Genomic DNA, 16,266 nt, shown 5'->3' with positions numbered 1-16,266 from the left:
ACCCTCGGCTCCACCTCCTATATAAAGGGGGAGTCGAGGGACGAAGAGATCATCGAATCATTGTCTGCAAACCCTAGTTTTCATAGTCGTCGAGTACTTTTCGGCTGAAACCTTCGAGATCTACTTGCCCTCTACTTCTAACTAAACCCTAGCCTACAATCCATAGGCATTGACAAGTTAATACCTTGTCAACCGGGTACAATTTTTAAACTTTGATTGCATTTTTTTGGGTGACTAAGACTTAAGAAATTCTCAGTCACCTTAAAAACATCAAATCTGATAATTATATGCATGCAGTACCATTTCTTTTCTGGACTGGAGTTTACTTTTATACATGCTTAGCAGTGGAGGGTCTCATAGCAACTCTAGCACATACCGGAAAAGGCCCAAAACTAGATAATAATAGTTTTTTCAATTTTTGGTGACAAAAACATCCAGAACAAATCTCGTAAAACTAGATATTTTATCCAGCACACCCAGTACTCACCCTAGAGAACCTGATATACCCAAGAATTTTGGCTAGTTCCCAGTGTCCAGGGTAGCAGAAGAGTGGTTGGCGGAAGGGAACTTTCAGCCCAACCATCGACATCACATCGCATAAGTCGCTAGGGTCTGGCCAAAAATCGATTAGAAGAAAGCAAGGCTATCCATAAGTGGATCTGAAAAGGTGGTCCAAAGGAAAGACATATCAAGAGAAAATGAATGAACACTTAGGGCTCCTTTAATTTATAGGATAAGAAAAACATAGGAATATAGAAGAAATATGAACTTTATATGTCTACTTGAATTCTATGAAAAGATGAAGTGTCTTTGGTTGTAGCAAAAAGTTTTTTTTTGCATGAGGTATGATCTAATGCTTTTTTTATATTGGATTTACAATACAATATTTCTATAAGATGATACACTCTTATAGAATATGTTCCTATGAATCAAACAACTTGTGTAGGAAAATAGGAGGAACCCTTAATTGGTATTCCCAATTTATAATCCAATAGGAACATAAGCAAAAGTGAGATTGTCTTTGCCGTGAGTGTGTGCTCTTTTTATTCACATGTCTAAGCACTTCCAAAAGGACGCGTGTTACCATTTTTAAGGGAGCACATGTTAGCATTTGATTTCATGTCATCGAGTCGAATGCCGGAAATCAGCAGCTAGTTTTTTTTTTTTTTTTTTTTGAGCTGATCAGCTAGCTAGTACATGAGGTGGACTTGGTCACTTGGAAGTCCACCGAGATTGTGGGCTTACGTGAGTCTTAAGGTCAGGGCCAAACATTCAAATAGGGCCACAACGCCTAAAGGGATTTTGACATGGCCGACGTTTGGTCCGGCCCATTAGCATAGGAACTCGTTATATTATATGTGTTCTCAAAAAAGAAAAGAAAAAGGTACTCGTTATATAACTCTCGATTTTTTTATTTTTTGTTGAAGTAAAAAAGTGTAAATTATTTTAGCATAACGTTTCTTTTAGCATAACGTTTCTTTTATTCTTCTTCCTATTTTTGTTCATGTTGGTTAGAAGAATTGGTAGTGTGTATAAAAAAATGCATGTATATGTATTGTATATAAATGTACGTGAAAAGTAATGTTTGTCTCTTTTTTACTAAATGTTCTTATACGCTAACGCTCGTATTCGTACGAAAAAGGAAAAAAAAGAACTTGAACACCAAATAAGCGTGTTCCCTAAAAGTAGGCTACTCCGTATAGGAAAAGTCCGGTTTGAACCTGGGTGCACGTGAACCCTAGTTGAAAATGCATTTTCGAAATGTGAAAAAAATCTGAAATAAAAATATTCGGGTACGTACGCATGTTTCATGTGTGCGTAGAAAGTTTTCGTGGAGAAACCACTTTTTTATTTCAGAATCTAAAAAAGACAAAATACGTCACATATATACTGCTATATAGCCCTGCAAAATTTCACTTTTTTGCCGAGGCAAAATAAAATGTTTTTTCATCACGAAACTCATGCCCATGGCACATATTTGAGATCATCTGGGAAATCATTTTGTGTTTCGATTTTTGAAACATGTTTTGACATCACAAACGGAACTTTTCAAAAAGTGAGTTCACATGCCCCCATGTTCACAAAAGCCGATCTCACTCCGTATATCCTTATACACTAAGAGCATCTCCAGTCGCGTCCCCCAAACCGTCCCCCAAAGGGATTTGGGGCGCGCCGGACAAAAAAAGCGTTCCACAGCCGCGTCCCCCAAAGCCCTTTTTTGTCCGGCGCGCCCCCATTCGGTGTCCGGCGCCCCGAGCCCGTCCCCGTCCCACAGGGGACGCACCGGGGACGCCGGACACAGCGAAAAGCGAGGCGGGGAGTGGCGGGGCCGACCCGTCGGCGGCACAATTAATTTAAACCTAACCGTCGCCTACCTCGCGACGGAAGTTATTGGCGCGCAGCCGACGGTGCAGCTTCCCGCAGAGGGCGCAGCCGACGCGTCCCGTCGCGCCTAGCTCGCGTGCCGGCGTTAATGAGCGCCACCGCTCCTCCGCCTCCCTCCGGCCTATAAAAAGGGGCGCCTCTCATCGTCCCTCTCACACACAAACCCTAGCGCCTCTCTCCCAAACCCTAGCCGCCACCATCTCTCAACAAGACTCGACGCTATGTCTGGTAGAGGCGGACCTCGCGGCCGCGGCCGTGGTCGTGGTCGTGGTCGTGGCCGCGGCATAGCTGAACGCTCGCCGTCGCCTTCCACGCCGCCGCCTTCATCATCGTCGGAGATGGACGTGGAGTCGGACGTCCTGTTCGAGTTCGTCCACGTCCTCAAGGGCGACCCGCGCGGCATCCAGAGGCTGCCGGACTCCTTCGCCGAGTACGTCGGCGGCGTACGCCCGCGCACGATGCATCTGCGGGAGCATTCGTGCGGCTACTGCCGGTGGATCGTCAAGGTCTTCGACGAGAGGCGCTGCCTCCGGGACTACCACGTCGACAGGGACGACGACAGCACCGACGAGGAGGACGACTGAATGAGTGTTGTTTCTTCGCAGCGAATACGTGCACGGAGGTTTCTGCTCGTTCGCCTCATCGGTAGAACCAACAAGGGCACCATCCTCCCGCTGGATTTTCCGGCTTAGGTGATCTGGTGTGCCCTCGAGTGTTCTTTCTTAGCAGCGAACACACGAAACCTTCGATGCACGGCCTAGTTAGGTTTAGTTTCTTTGCAATATTTTATATTTGTGTCCACCATGGTTCAAACTATGTATTAGTTTGTGGAAAACCATGTTCAAAACTGTGTTTTCGTGTAAACCACGTTCCAAATTATGTATTAGTTTGTGGAAATTGAAATAAAAATGCCAGAAAAATTATTTTAAATGTTTGGGGGCGGCGTTTGGGGGACGCGGCTGGGGAGCGACGTCCCCCAAACCCGGCACGAACGAAACACGTCCCCCAAACGCTCGATCCGGCGCGGTTTGGGGGACGGTTTGGGGGACGCGACTGGAGATGCTCTAAAACTCTTCTAAAAGTGCCACTCCCACCACCCAGCAACGCACCACACCAGGTAAGTCCTAACTACAGAACGAGGGATCAAGGTTCCCTCCCGCTCCTACCACCAGAGCAGCAAGCGAGGGAGACGAAGGCAACACCCACGCTGGTGATCGAAGATCTAGGATTTGCTCGCCGCCTGTGAGACGAGTGAGGGGCGTAAACGTTTCTGTCGATTTTCTGGCGAGGTAGCGCTAACCCACTGGCCACCAGGTGCTGTACTTCCCCTGTACACTGTCAACTCGACCGCATGCTGTTAGCCTCTGATACGTCAGTTAGTTTTCAGGTGCGCCTCTGCGCGACTGCACCTCCACTACCTGATCTCTGAACATTTCGGCTCTCGCGGCCTCTGACGGATCCTACCTGAGAGCACATGTGGGTGTCCCCGAGAGTTACCGTGCTCTCAGGGTCTGTCTGCAGAATGCAGATACTGTATTTGTTTTGCGCGGACGACAAAATTGCTTATCGTCGAAGCCAGCTGATCCTGGCCATACGTCGTGTTCCATCAACAAAGCATTCGGTACCGAGGTCCACACATTCATCCGTGCTGCAACGAGAGTTGACGTGCTAGTCGTTTGAAGCACGCGTGCGTGCGTGATCTGGTTGGGCCGAGCGAAAGCGAAGGTAGCGACATTGCCGATGGTGAAGTTCCGTGCACAAGGCTCGCCTTACCTTTTGTTTCTGGGCCCTGCGCTGCGCATGGCTGCATAGCCGATCCCGCGCGAAGAATGGCGCGGCGGCCGATTCGACGGCAGAGTCAAACGGGTAATCGATCGAGCACGAGCACGAGAATAGCGTCGCCGTCTAATCATCGAGTGGTAATGCGCCGTGTAAATCCTTTATCGATCTCCCTTTGCCGCCCTGCCCCTGTTCTGCTGTTCATGTCCCATCAGGTTTAGCTACCCGTGTGGCCGTGTCCGATCAGACTCGATCTCATGTTGGCTAATCTGACATAACTGTTCGCGTCCACCCGCAGAGGTAAAGGAGATCGAAGAGGCTAAAAGCACGCTCTCTGTCCCTGTCAATCAACTTGGATTACGCGCGCTCGCGGCGACGCATAATCGAGTTGCGGTAAAGCATGGTTTTGCTCTGTTCTCCTATGCTCTGGTGGGCCGGGATGGGCTAGGCTTTTCCGTCGCACAGCGCGACCCACTTCGCTTTCACTGTGTGTCCCCTTTCGTGGACTCCAAACACAGTAGCCCATTACTCGCATCAATGAACACAACAGTCGGCCATCTCAGAAATTTCTCAAAAAAAAAAAATCTCAGAAATTTGAAATCCCGGCATAAGAGCATCCCCACTCGTTGGCGCTCCCCACGCCCAAATCCGGCGAAATTTTCGTCCGGATTGGAGGAAGATTTGGCGTGGGGAGGAGTAGTTTCCCAGCCGCGTGCCCAGGCGAAGTCGACGATGCGAATTTGAAAAACGGAAACTTGACAAACTACGGCTCAAAACGGGCGAATATAGACTAAATTTAATGATATTTATTATATAACGGACGGAGTTCATACATAGAGGCCGAATTCGACTATATTTCGAGTTCGGCTAGAGGAATTCAAATGCTAATTTTAAAACACGGCGCTCTACATGCCGAAATGGCGGTAGAACACCGTGTAGTCGCCGCCGTCGTCGTCGGAGCCGTCGTCCTCGACCTTCGGCTGCGCGGCCTGGCTGCTGCTGCCCTGGCCGGCGTCTCCCCACCCCGGGGATGGCTTGTACCATTCGTCGTCGGAGGACTCGAGGTCGACGAAGGGGACAGCGACGCCGGATGGAGGTGTCGCAGGACGGCGGTAGCGCGCGACGTCGTCGGCGGTTGGAGCGGCACGGCGCGAGGTTGGAGTGGCGCGGGCGGCGGTTGGAGCGGCGCGGGCGGCGAGTTGGCGTGCGGCGGCCAGGTCCAGCAGCCGCCGCTGCTGCTCCGCCTCCTCGCGCTCCCGGGCCGCGCCCGGACCGATCCGGCGCGGCGTCGTCCGCGCGCTTCTCCTCCTCCATGTCCTTCGGCCGACCCGGCGATCGCCTCCGCCATCGCGGCGTCCTCCGCGCGCTTCGCCTCCTCCTCGGCGAGCTGGTTTGCGGCGGCCTCTTTCTTCGTCTTCTTCCGGCCGCTCCGCGGCGCGGAAGGCCGGTCGCGGATGACGAGGGCGCCGCCGCTGCGCCCTTCGGTCGGCGGCGGAGACGCCGGTTCCTTCTTGACGCGCACCGGCGTCGAAGGCGACGTCGCCTCCTCCCTCTTCACCGGCGCCAAGGATGACCTCGGCGCCGATCCGAAGACGACGAGCCGGCAGCCATGCGCCGTGGCTGCCAGACGTTTCCCCGGCGGCGGCTCGCCGATGCCCTCGATGGAGGGGGCATCGTGAGCACCGGGAAGTTTCCGCCCTCGATGTGATCGAGGACGGCTTCGAGTGTCCGGCCCGGCGTGCTCCACCAACGTCGGCGGCCCGCCGTGTTGTTGCGCGGAGGCGGAGGCGGCGTGCCGTCGTAGGAGGCGAGCTCCCGCTCCCACCGCCGCAGGAAGTACGAGTTCCACGCCGTGTAGTTGTCGGGGTGGTGGCGTGGCTCGGCGCGCTCCTCATCCGTCAAGGTCATCCGCGCCTCCTCGATGGCGACGTCGAGGGCGTGGCCATGAGGCGGCGGCGGGATTGGTACGCCGCCAGCACTAAGCCGCCACCCGCCGCCGGGAGGCCTCGTGTCCGGCGGGCAGGGGTACCCCGCCTGGTGGAGGAGGTGCCCCTCCCACGCGTGGAGCGACCGGCGGGGAAGCCGTTGTTGGCTGCGTCATCGTCGTCGTAGAACGCCATCGGGAGAGTAGAGGGAGAGTGGAGGGAGAGTGGAGCACGGGGTACGCCTCGCGGCGAGCGGACCGGCGTATATAGGCGCGGCTGGCGCTGGTGTAAATGACGCGTGGAATGCGACGCGTCCACGGCGAGCTGACCGGCGGCAGCCTTTAGTGCGCGCGGAAGACGATGCGTGCGTGGAAGACGACGACATTAACTCGCCGCGTGGCCGGCGAATGCATACCGGCGGCAGGCTTTTACAGCGCGCGAAAGACGATGCGATGAGGACGACGATTGGTTTCTCTCGCCGACAAGTTGGGGCCACCAGACGCGCGGGAAGTTTCCTCGGTGTTTCCCGCGCTTTCGTTTCGTCCGGACTCCCCGAGCGCTCCCCGGGGGGCCGGGGATGGCGTGAGATCGCCGGATGAATTTAGGCCCAAATCCGGACGAAAACGAGGAACCGGGGGCGCGACTGGGCCAAATTACGCCGTCCAGATGGAACGTCGTTCGGGGGCCTCGTCGGGGAGACGAGTGGAGATGCTCTAAGTAGTTAGCCACTGGCGAGTAGCGACGCTTATCCCCTAAAAAAACAAAAAATCTCTTCTTTTTTTTCGGTTGGAAAAACAAAGCTAGGAAGGCTCCAGCCGACTGGAGGGCGAATTCGCTGGCTATCGCTGTGCGGCGCCCGAGATGCATGGAGCTTTGGTTGGAGCGAAGCCATCCCTGTCTAATTTCCTTTCGTCCACTTCCACGAAAGATCTGCTCCGGCTTTCTCACGTAAAACCTCGGTCTGTCCGCTGCGACTGCGGCCGGCAGCGAGAGCCATCCCTCCCTGATCGGCGTCCGTCGAGTCGCTTTCTCCCCCGTCCGGCCGGGGGCGCTTGACGCCGGGACGGCGAGACACGCGGGCCACGGCGTAAAGCGACTCTGCCTCCCCGGAGAAGAAAGAGATCAAACGTTGGGCGACTTCGGAGTTCGGAAGAGGCACCCGGGGCGATCTCGCCAGATCGATCCATGGAGCTGCGCTGCACAGCTTTGGAGGCGCACGTACTGTATAGTAGCCGTAGCAGCATGAGCTCCTGTGCATCTGCGAAAGGAAAGCAAAAGCCTCTTCTCGCCGGCGCAAGGCTGCGCGCTCCGTACAACGGTGACGCGCCCGATGTGCCGCCTTGACCCACCTTCGCGGGGATGCGTGTGCGAGGGCAGACACCGATATAGAAAAAGGAAAAACCCTAACGTTGTGTTTCATGGCTTGGCCCTACGTTGCGCACATTTCTCTGCTGCCGCGCCAGCCCAGCTAGCCCAGCCCCATGAAAAAGCGAAGATCAAACAATGAGATAGGGTTGCGGCTCTGGGTGTTACACGAATCTCCTTTTTCGCCTCGGGATCAGAAACTTAGCATTGTTCGTTCCTGGTTGGTGGCCATGGCATCGCGAAACAGTTTGAATTGAATTCCATGCGTGGTAGATTGTTCCGGGCCAATCCTTGGTATAGATTCTTAAAAAAAACGAGACCCATGAGCACTAGCACCCAGGGCTTATTCTTATAGAAGGAGCTCAATGAGCCGCAAATCCGCGTCCGAGGAGATTCGAACACGGGTTGCGGGGTAGCCACCAACTCGAGCTAACCATCTGACCCTCTGGTCATTCTCTTGGTATAGATTCTTGCCTCCCTAGAGCAGAAGCGCCTTTTGCTTCTTTTGATCTTCTTAAGCGCCAAGCAAAGCCAGAGGGTTTGTCTGCTAATGATTGGCTTTGAACTGTGGTTAAATTAGAGGCAAAGCTTCTCCCCAGTGCAGTTCTTTGGTGTTCCATATTGTTTTGTTTGCTTGGAATAAACGAACAAATGGGATCCAGTAGTCCATCAGCACATGGATCATCCAAATTTTAGTACCTCCGCCATCCAAATTATAATTTTAGTACCTCCACCATCCAAATCTAAGGACACCTTATGTTTTCTTAAGTCAACCCTATTTTCTTTTAGGCAAGTTTATAGAAAGAAATTCAACATATATGTTATCAAATATATCTCACTGTATCTGCCATAAATATTTCATTTTTTAGAAATGGGAAAATACCCCGGCCTCTGCATCAATAGATGCACACAACCATTTATTATGAAAGTAACAATAATTCAATGTTTACAAGTCATGGGTTCGAGAGGGTCGATACAAAAATCAACAATTGTAAAAGAAGCCAAAAAAAAAACTATGCATAACCATCTTGCAATCTTCTAATAGGCCGCCAAGTAGCCTGGTAGAAATATCTTGTGCAATCATCCGTAGGCGGTAGAACCTAGTAACCATGCATGCCCGCTGATCCTCCGGAGAAAGGAAACGCCATAGTTGAATCCAATGTGCAACCATATGGATAACCTGCAAAAAATTCGTATAATCCTTCATGTTAAATACTATGTCATTTCTGCAATCCAAATCGACCAACATAAAGTTAAAACACCAATTCGAATTTTAGCCTTAGATTTCTTGTTGATACCATTTAGCCAATTTCCAAACATATTTGTGATATTGGATGATGGTGGAATATCATAAGTAGCATAACAACTCTCCATACTAATCTAGCAAAATGGCAGGAGATGAAAAGGCATTCACTGTCTCCTCTGAATCCCAAAAACAACATTTCTTACTCCCATTTCAATTCCTTTTAAACTAAATTATGAGGGGTGAGTAAATTTTTTTTTATTTAGGAACAACATGAAAATCTTTATCTTGAGTGGGATTTTCAACTTCCATAGATACTTTTTAAAAAAATAGTATGTACATTCATTAGGTCCGTGACAGTAAACACACACTAGAGGTCGTTAATTTCCATATAAAAGTGTCTGACTCTTATTCAAAGACACCTCCATTAAGTGTCTACATAAGTGAATCCAAGAATTCCACTTACCACTTACCACCTGTCAATTGTCTCGTAAACCTCAGATTTACGGGGATAGATGACAGAACACTGATGACCCACAAGTATAGGGGATGTATCGTAGTATCTTCGATAAGTAAGAATGTCGATCCCAACGAGGAGCAGAAGGTGTTGACAAGCAGTTTCGATGAAGGTTTCACTGTAAATGCTCACAGACAAATATTCGGGGGGGTTTTGATGTAACCGATAAATAAAGTACGAGTAAGTAAAATGCGAGAGAAATAATTGCAGCGAGTGGCCCGATCCTTTTTAGCACAAAGGACAAGCCGGTTTGTTTACTTATAATGACCAAACGTTCTCGAGGACACACGGGATTTTAGTCTAGTGCTTTCGCTACATACGGCTGATTAATCTTCATTGTTTTGATAAGTGTTGTGTGGGTGAACCTATGCTAATGTACCGCCCTTCCTAGGACTAATACATACTTGTGATTATACCCCTTGTAAGCATCCGCAACTACAAGAAAGTAATTAAGATAAATCTAACCACACCCTTAAACTCTGAGATCCTGCGATCCCTCATGCATCGATATACCAACGGGGGCTCAGGTTTCTGTCACTCCGGCAACCCCGCAATTGGCAAACGAGTACAAGATGCATTCCCCTAGGCCCATAAATGGTGAAGTGTCGTGTAGTCGACGTTCACACGACACCACTAGAAGAATAACACCACAACTTAAATATCATAACATTGAATATTACTCAACCATAGTTCACTACTAACAATTAGACTTCACCCATGTCCTCAAGAACTAAACGAACTACTCACGAGACATCATATGGAACATGATCAGAGGTGATATGATGATGAATAACAATCTGAACATAGACCTTGGTTCAATGGTTCCACTCAATAGCATCAATAACAAGTAGAAATCAGTACCGGGAGAGTTTCCCCTATCAAACAATCAAGATCAAACCCAAATTGCTACGGCGGTGACGATGTCCAGCGGTGGAGATGGCGGTGATGATGGTGGAGATGATGATGATGGTGATGGAGATGATGTCCAGCTCGATGGCGGTGACGATGGCGTCGATTTCCCCCTCCGGGAGGGAATTTCCCGGCGGATTCCTGCCCGCCGGAGAGCTCTTTCTCTCTCGGTGTTCTCCGCCCGCGCGAGGCGGCCGTAACCCTTCGTGAGGATTCCTCCGTGGCTTAGGTCTTCGGGACGAAGGGTTTCGCGAAGAAAAGGAGGCGAAAGAGGCCGAGGGGGCCCCACACCACATGGTGGCGCGGCCGAGCCATGGGCCGCGCCACCCTATGGTGTGGGCCCACCCCGGGTCCAGCTGGCTCCCCTTCTGGCTTCCTCCGTCATCTGGAAAAATAGGATTTTCTGTAAAACTTCCTTCCACAGTTGATCTTCCGAAATATCGCATCCTGACGGTACTTTTTCCAGCAGAATCCTGGCTCCGGTGCTCAATCTCTAAATAATCATGAAACATGCAAAATAGATGAAATAACATAAGTATTGTGTCCCAATATGAAATATATCAATGAATAACAGCAAATTATGATATAAAATAGTGATGCAAATTGGACGTATCAACTCCCCCAAGCTTAGACTTCGCTTGTCCCCAAGCGAAACCGAACTCGTAAACGAGTCCACATGTTTATGGAGTGAAGAGTCGATAAATAAAATACGGACAAGAAGCATCATATTCATTCATACAAGACATTATAGTAAACAACTTCCTCATATAATTCAACTTGCAACAAGTATAAGGTAATCACAAATAAAGGTGCATAAGGAATCATAATTGGTGATGGCAAACTTTGTTCTTGGTCAGAGAACATTTAACAGATTATATTCATCTATTGAGCAGCGCTCTCATATTAAAACTTATGGTAAACTTGCATACTCAATCGTATTAATCATTGATGACTTTCAAAGCTATATTCATTCAGATAAAACTTGTACTAAACAAGAAAGAGTAAAGACATGATGAAGCAAATCACAATATAATAGTTTGATCACAACAACTCAAATGCTTGCTTGAGATGGAGGGAAATAGGTTTACTAACTCAACCTAAAGTAAAAGACAGGCCCTTCGCAGAGGGAAGCAGGGATTAAATCATGTGCTAGAGCTTTTTCAGTTTTGAAATCATATAAAGAGAATAAAAGTAAAGTTTTGAGAGGTGTTTGTTGTTGTCAACGACCGGTAGCGGGTACTCTAACCCCTTGCCAAACGAGACCTCCAAAGAGCGGCTCCCATGAAGGACGTTATCTCTACCAGCAAGGTAGATCATCCCTCTTCTCTTTTGTTTACACATGTACTTTAGTTTATTTTAAGGATGACACTCCCCCCAACCTTTGCTTACACAAGCCATGGCTAACCGAATCCTCGGGTGCCTTCCAACAATCTCATACCATGGATGAGTGTCTATTGCAAAATTAAGTTGCTTACTGATGAATCAGGGCAAAACATGCGAAGAGAATTATTAATGAAAGTTGATTAATTGGGGCTGGGAACCCCGTTGCCGGCTCTTATTGCAAAATTATAGGATAAGTGGATGAAGCCACTAGTCCTTTAGTGGAGGCTGCCTAACAAGACTGAAAGATAAAACACCACATACTTCCTCATGAGCTATAAAACATTGACACAAATAAAGAGTAATAAGTTTTGAATTGTTTAAAGGTAGCACATGAAGTATTTACTTGGAATGGCAGAAAATACCATGTAGTAGGTAGATATGATGGACACAAATGGCATAGGTTTGGGTTCAGGTTTGGATGCACGAGAAGTATTCCCTCTCGAGTACGAGTCTTTGGCTAGCAAGGTTAAATAGCAAGCATAAGAGTTGAAGGAAACAAACAAATATACATGTGATAGAAACAATCATGCATCTTACTTGTAAGCACAAACAGTTTTAACTTTTAGAATACTAAGCTAAGAACTGATAAGAAAGATAATAATATCTTCTACATTTGTTTCCTCTATTATTCTTAAACTCAAAGTGTTGTTGCTATTGACCATTGCTAAGTTTGCCAAAACCAAATAGATTTACTCAATACTCCCAAAGTGGTACCAATACTAAAATCAAGATCAATCATATAGTAGAAATTGCAAACTAAAATAAGGTGTGCAATATGTAAATGATAAGACTTCTCATTAATATTCCATAACGATAACTCACACCAAGGGATACATAGACAAACTAAAGGAGAGATACTTCCACACCGCAACCCATCTCATACGATAACTTCCCTACTCATGATATGACACTACTTGATAGTAAAAAGTAAAAGGTAATGATAATGTGATACCGCGGCACTCCCCCAAGCTTGGAACAAACCAAGGGGATGCCAATACCGATGATGGATTACTCCTTTGGCGATGGTGGTGATGAATTCCCGTCTTCAGACTTCCAAGATAGAGGCTCTCCATCAACAAATGACATCTTGGTCTCGGGAATCCCGAAACTAGCAGCACGGCTTATATGTTTAAACCTGTTTTCATACTCACAGCTTCGATTATGAATGTCATAGAGTTGAGCTTGGAGTTTGTTGGTGGTGTCGTGAAGTGAGAGGATGTCGCCCCATAGCTTTGCGGTTTCCTTCTCGTGTTCGAGCAATGAGTTCAGACACAATCTTGTGAAAGATATCCACTTTACGCTCGGCCATCTTCTTGTAATTGAAGACCTCTTGTTCTAGCTTCTCCATCCTGTCTTCCAAGCTTCCTTCTCCTTTGGGACCCTGAACATCTTTGATCTGCAGTTTTCCCTCGACGAGCATCAACTCCTTCGGGTGTATCTTCAGCTCCTCCATGTACAAGTTGCCAACATCCTTGCAGGAGCTGTCCTTCGGAGTTCCCGACGAAGACATGATGGCTCTAGATCCGAAACAAATCCTGGCAGAAACAGCTTGAAACAAAACACGTCGAGAGAACGATATACGGACCTCCAGGGGTCCGGTGGATTTTATAATAAAAAATTTCAGAACAAACGGAAAGTACCAGATCGAACCAGAGTCGGAAAGGGGCGACGAGGCGGCCAGACCATAGGTCGGCGCAGGCCCGAGCCGAGCCGCGCCGGCCTATGGTGGCACGCCCTCGTGCGTCCTTTCCACTCCGTTTCGAACTCGTAATTTTTCGTATTTTCCAAAAACAACAAAAGTAATGTTCGAAAAGTAAATCGCGAACTTTTTATTACCAGTACTGTTACCTATTCAAAGTTGAATTCTGGCGGACTGTCAATTTGTCCTTTGATGAAAGCCTCCGGTGTTTCCACTCGAATAATATCAACATCAACATTATAAGAATCACCTGAAATATAATGCTTGAGTCTTTGTCCATTCACCACTTGCGTAGCATTGCCTTGGAGAGAGCTAATCTTAATTGCTCCTGAACGATACACCTCCTCAACAACATATGGTCCTTCCCATTTCGAGAGTAATTTCCCTGCAAAGAATCTGAGACGAGACCGATACAATAGGACTTTATCCCCAATATTAAATTCTCTCTTGATGATCCTTCTATCATGCCATTTTTTAACTTTTTCTTTAAAAAGTTTAGCATTTTCATAAGCTTCACTTCTCCATTCATCTAGAGAACTTAATTATAGCAACCTCTTATCACCGGCAAGTTTAGGATCTTTATTTAATTCCCTAACAGCCCGATAAGCTTTGTGTTCTAGTTCTAAAGGTAAATGACAAGCTTTTCCGTAAACCATTTTATAAGGTGACATTCCCATGGGGTTTTTATAAGCAGTTCTATAAGCCCATAGTGCGTCTTTCAATTTACTAGCCCAATTCTTTCTAGATTTATTAACGGTTTTCTCGCAAGATAGATTTAATTTCTCTATTTGATAGTTCTACTTGACCACTACTTTGAGGGTGATAAGCGGAAGCAATTCTATGATTAATACCATACTTAGCAAGAGTTTTTCTAAAACCTCCATGAATAAAATGAGAACCTCCATCAGTCATAATATATCTAGGTACTCCAAATCTAGGAAAAATAATATCTAAAAGCATTTTTAAAGAGGTCTCACCATCAAGCACTTTTTGTAGGTATGGCTTCCACCCATTTAGTAACATAATCAACAGCAACAAGTATATGAGTGTTACCTTTTGAAGAGGGAAAAGGTCCCATGAAGTCAAATCCCCAACAATCAAACGGTTCAATAACAAGGTATAATTCATAGGCATTTCATTGCGTCTGGAGATATTACCAACCCTTTGACATTCATCACAAGATAAAATAAACTTCCTTGCATCTTTGAAGAGAGTTGGCCAATATAAACCTGATTGTAGAACCTTTTGCGCGGTTCTATCTCCGCGTGATGTCCTCCATAAGCACTGCCATGACATTTACTCAATATCTCTTGTTGTTCATATTCGGGAACACACCTTCGCATAATACCATCCACTCCTTCTTTATATAAGTGTGGGTCATCCCAAAAATAATGCCTCAAGTCATAAAAGAATTTCCTCCTCTCGCTGAGCTGAAAAGGTTGGAGGCAAGTACTTGGAAACAATAAATTTAGCATAGTCGAGCATACCAAGGACCTGTCTCGCGAGCTCACCTTTATTACAGCCAATTGTTCATTTGGAAAACTATCATTAACGAGAACAGGATCATAAGCAATATTTTCCAATCTAGACAAATTATCAGCAACGGGATTATCAGCTCCTTTCCTATCTACAATATGTAAATCAAATTCTTGCAAAAGAAGTACCCATCTAATAAGCCTCGGCTTAGCATCTTTCTTTGTCATAAGGTATCTAATTGCAAGCATGATCGGTATGAATTGTAACTTTTGAATCAACAATATAAGATCTAAATTTATCACAAGCAAAGACTACAGCCAACAATTCTTTTTCAGTAGTAGCATAATTTCTTTGAGCAAGCATCAAGAGTTTTGCTAGCATAATGGATAACATTTAATTTTTTATCTACTCGCTGTCCAAGAACAGCGCCTACAGGAAAATCACTAGCATCACACATAATTTCAAAAGGTAAATTCCAATCAGGAGGTTCAACTATAGGAGCAGTTGTTAAGGCTTTCTTTAGAGTTTCAAAAGCTTTCTTACAATCATCATCAAAAACAAAAGGTACATCTTTTTGAAGAAGATTAGTAAGTGGTTTTGAAATCTTGGAGAAATCTTTAATAAATCTCCTATAAAACCCAACATGACCAAGAACACTACGAATACCTTTAACATCCCTCGGATAGGGCATCTTCTCAATAGCTTCAACTTTAGCTCTATCAACTTCAATACCTCTTTCAGAAATTTTATGTCCCAATACAATTCCTTCATTAACCATGAAGTGGCATTTCTCCCAATTAAGAACAAGGTTAGTTTCTTCACATCTCTGCAAAACTTTATCAAGGTTTCGCAAGCAACTATCAAAAGAATACCCGTAGACAGAAAAATCATCCATGAATACTTCCACAATACTCTCACAAAAACCATGAAAAATAGCAGACATGCATCTTTGAAAAGTAGCAGGAGCATAACATAAACCAAAAGGCATACGCCTATAAGCATAAGTTCCATAGGGACAAGTAAAAGTGGTTTTCTCTTGATCTTTAGCTTTAACAGCAATTTGTGAAAACCCGAATAACCATCAAGAAAGCAAAAATGAGTATTTTTAGATAACCTTTCTAGCATTTGATCAATAAATGGTAAAGGATAATGATCTTTCTTAGTAACTTTATTAACTTTTCGATAATCAATGCACATTCTATACCCTACAACTACTCTTTGAGGTATGAGCTCATCATTATCATTAGGCACAACAGTCATTCCTCCTTTCTTAGGAACGCAATGCACAGGACTAACCCATCTACTATCAGCAATAGGATATATAATACCAGCTTCAAGAAGTCGTAATACCTCATTTCTTACCACATCCTTCATCTTGGGAATTAGACGACGCCGAGGTTCAACAACAGAGCTTCGCATCATCTTCCATATTAATGGCGTGTTGGCAAATAGAGGGAGAAATCCCCTTCAAGTCATCAAGAGTATAGCCAATAGCACCTCGGTGTTTCTTCAATATTTGCAATAATCTTTCTTCTTCAAACTCTGTAAGCTTAGAACTAATAATAACAGGATATATTTTCTTATC

The sequence above is a fragment of the Lolium rigidum genome, chromosome 2, assembly GCF_022539505.1.
Source record: "Lolium rigidum isolate FL_2022 chromosome 2, APGP_CSIRO_Lrig_0.1, whole genome shotgun sequence".
Taxonomy (NCBI): domain Eukaryota; kingdom Viridiplantae; phylum Streptophyta; class Magnoliopsida; order Poales; family Poaceae; genus Lolium; species Lolium rigidum.
This window is presented reverse-complemented; position numbering follows the sequence as displayed.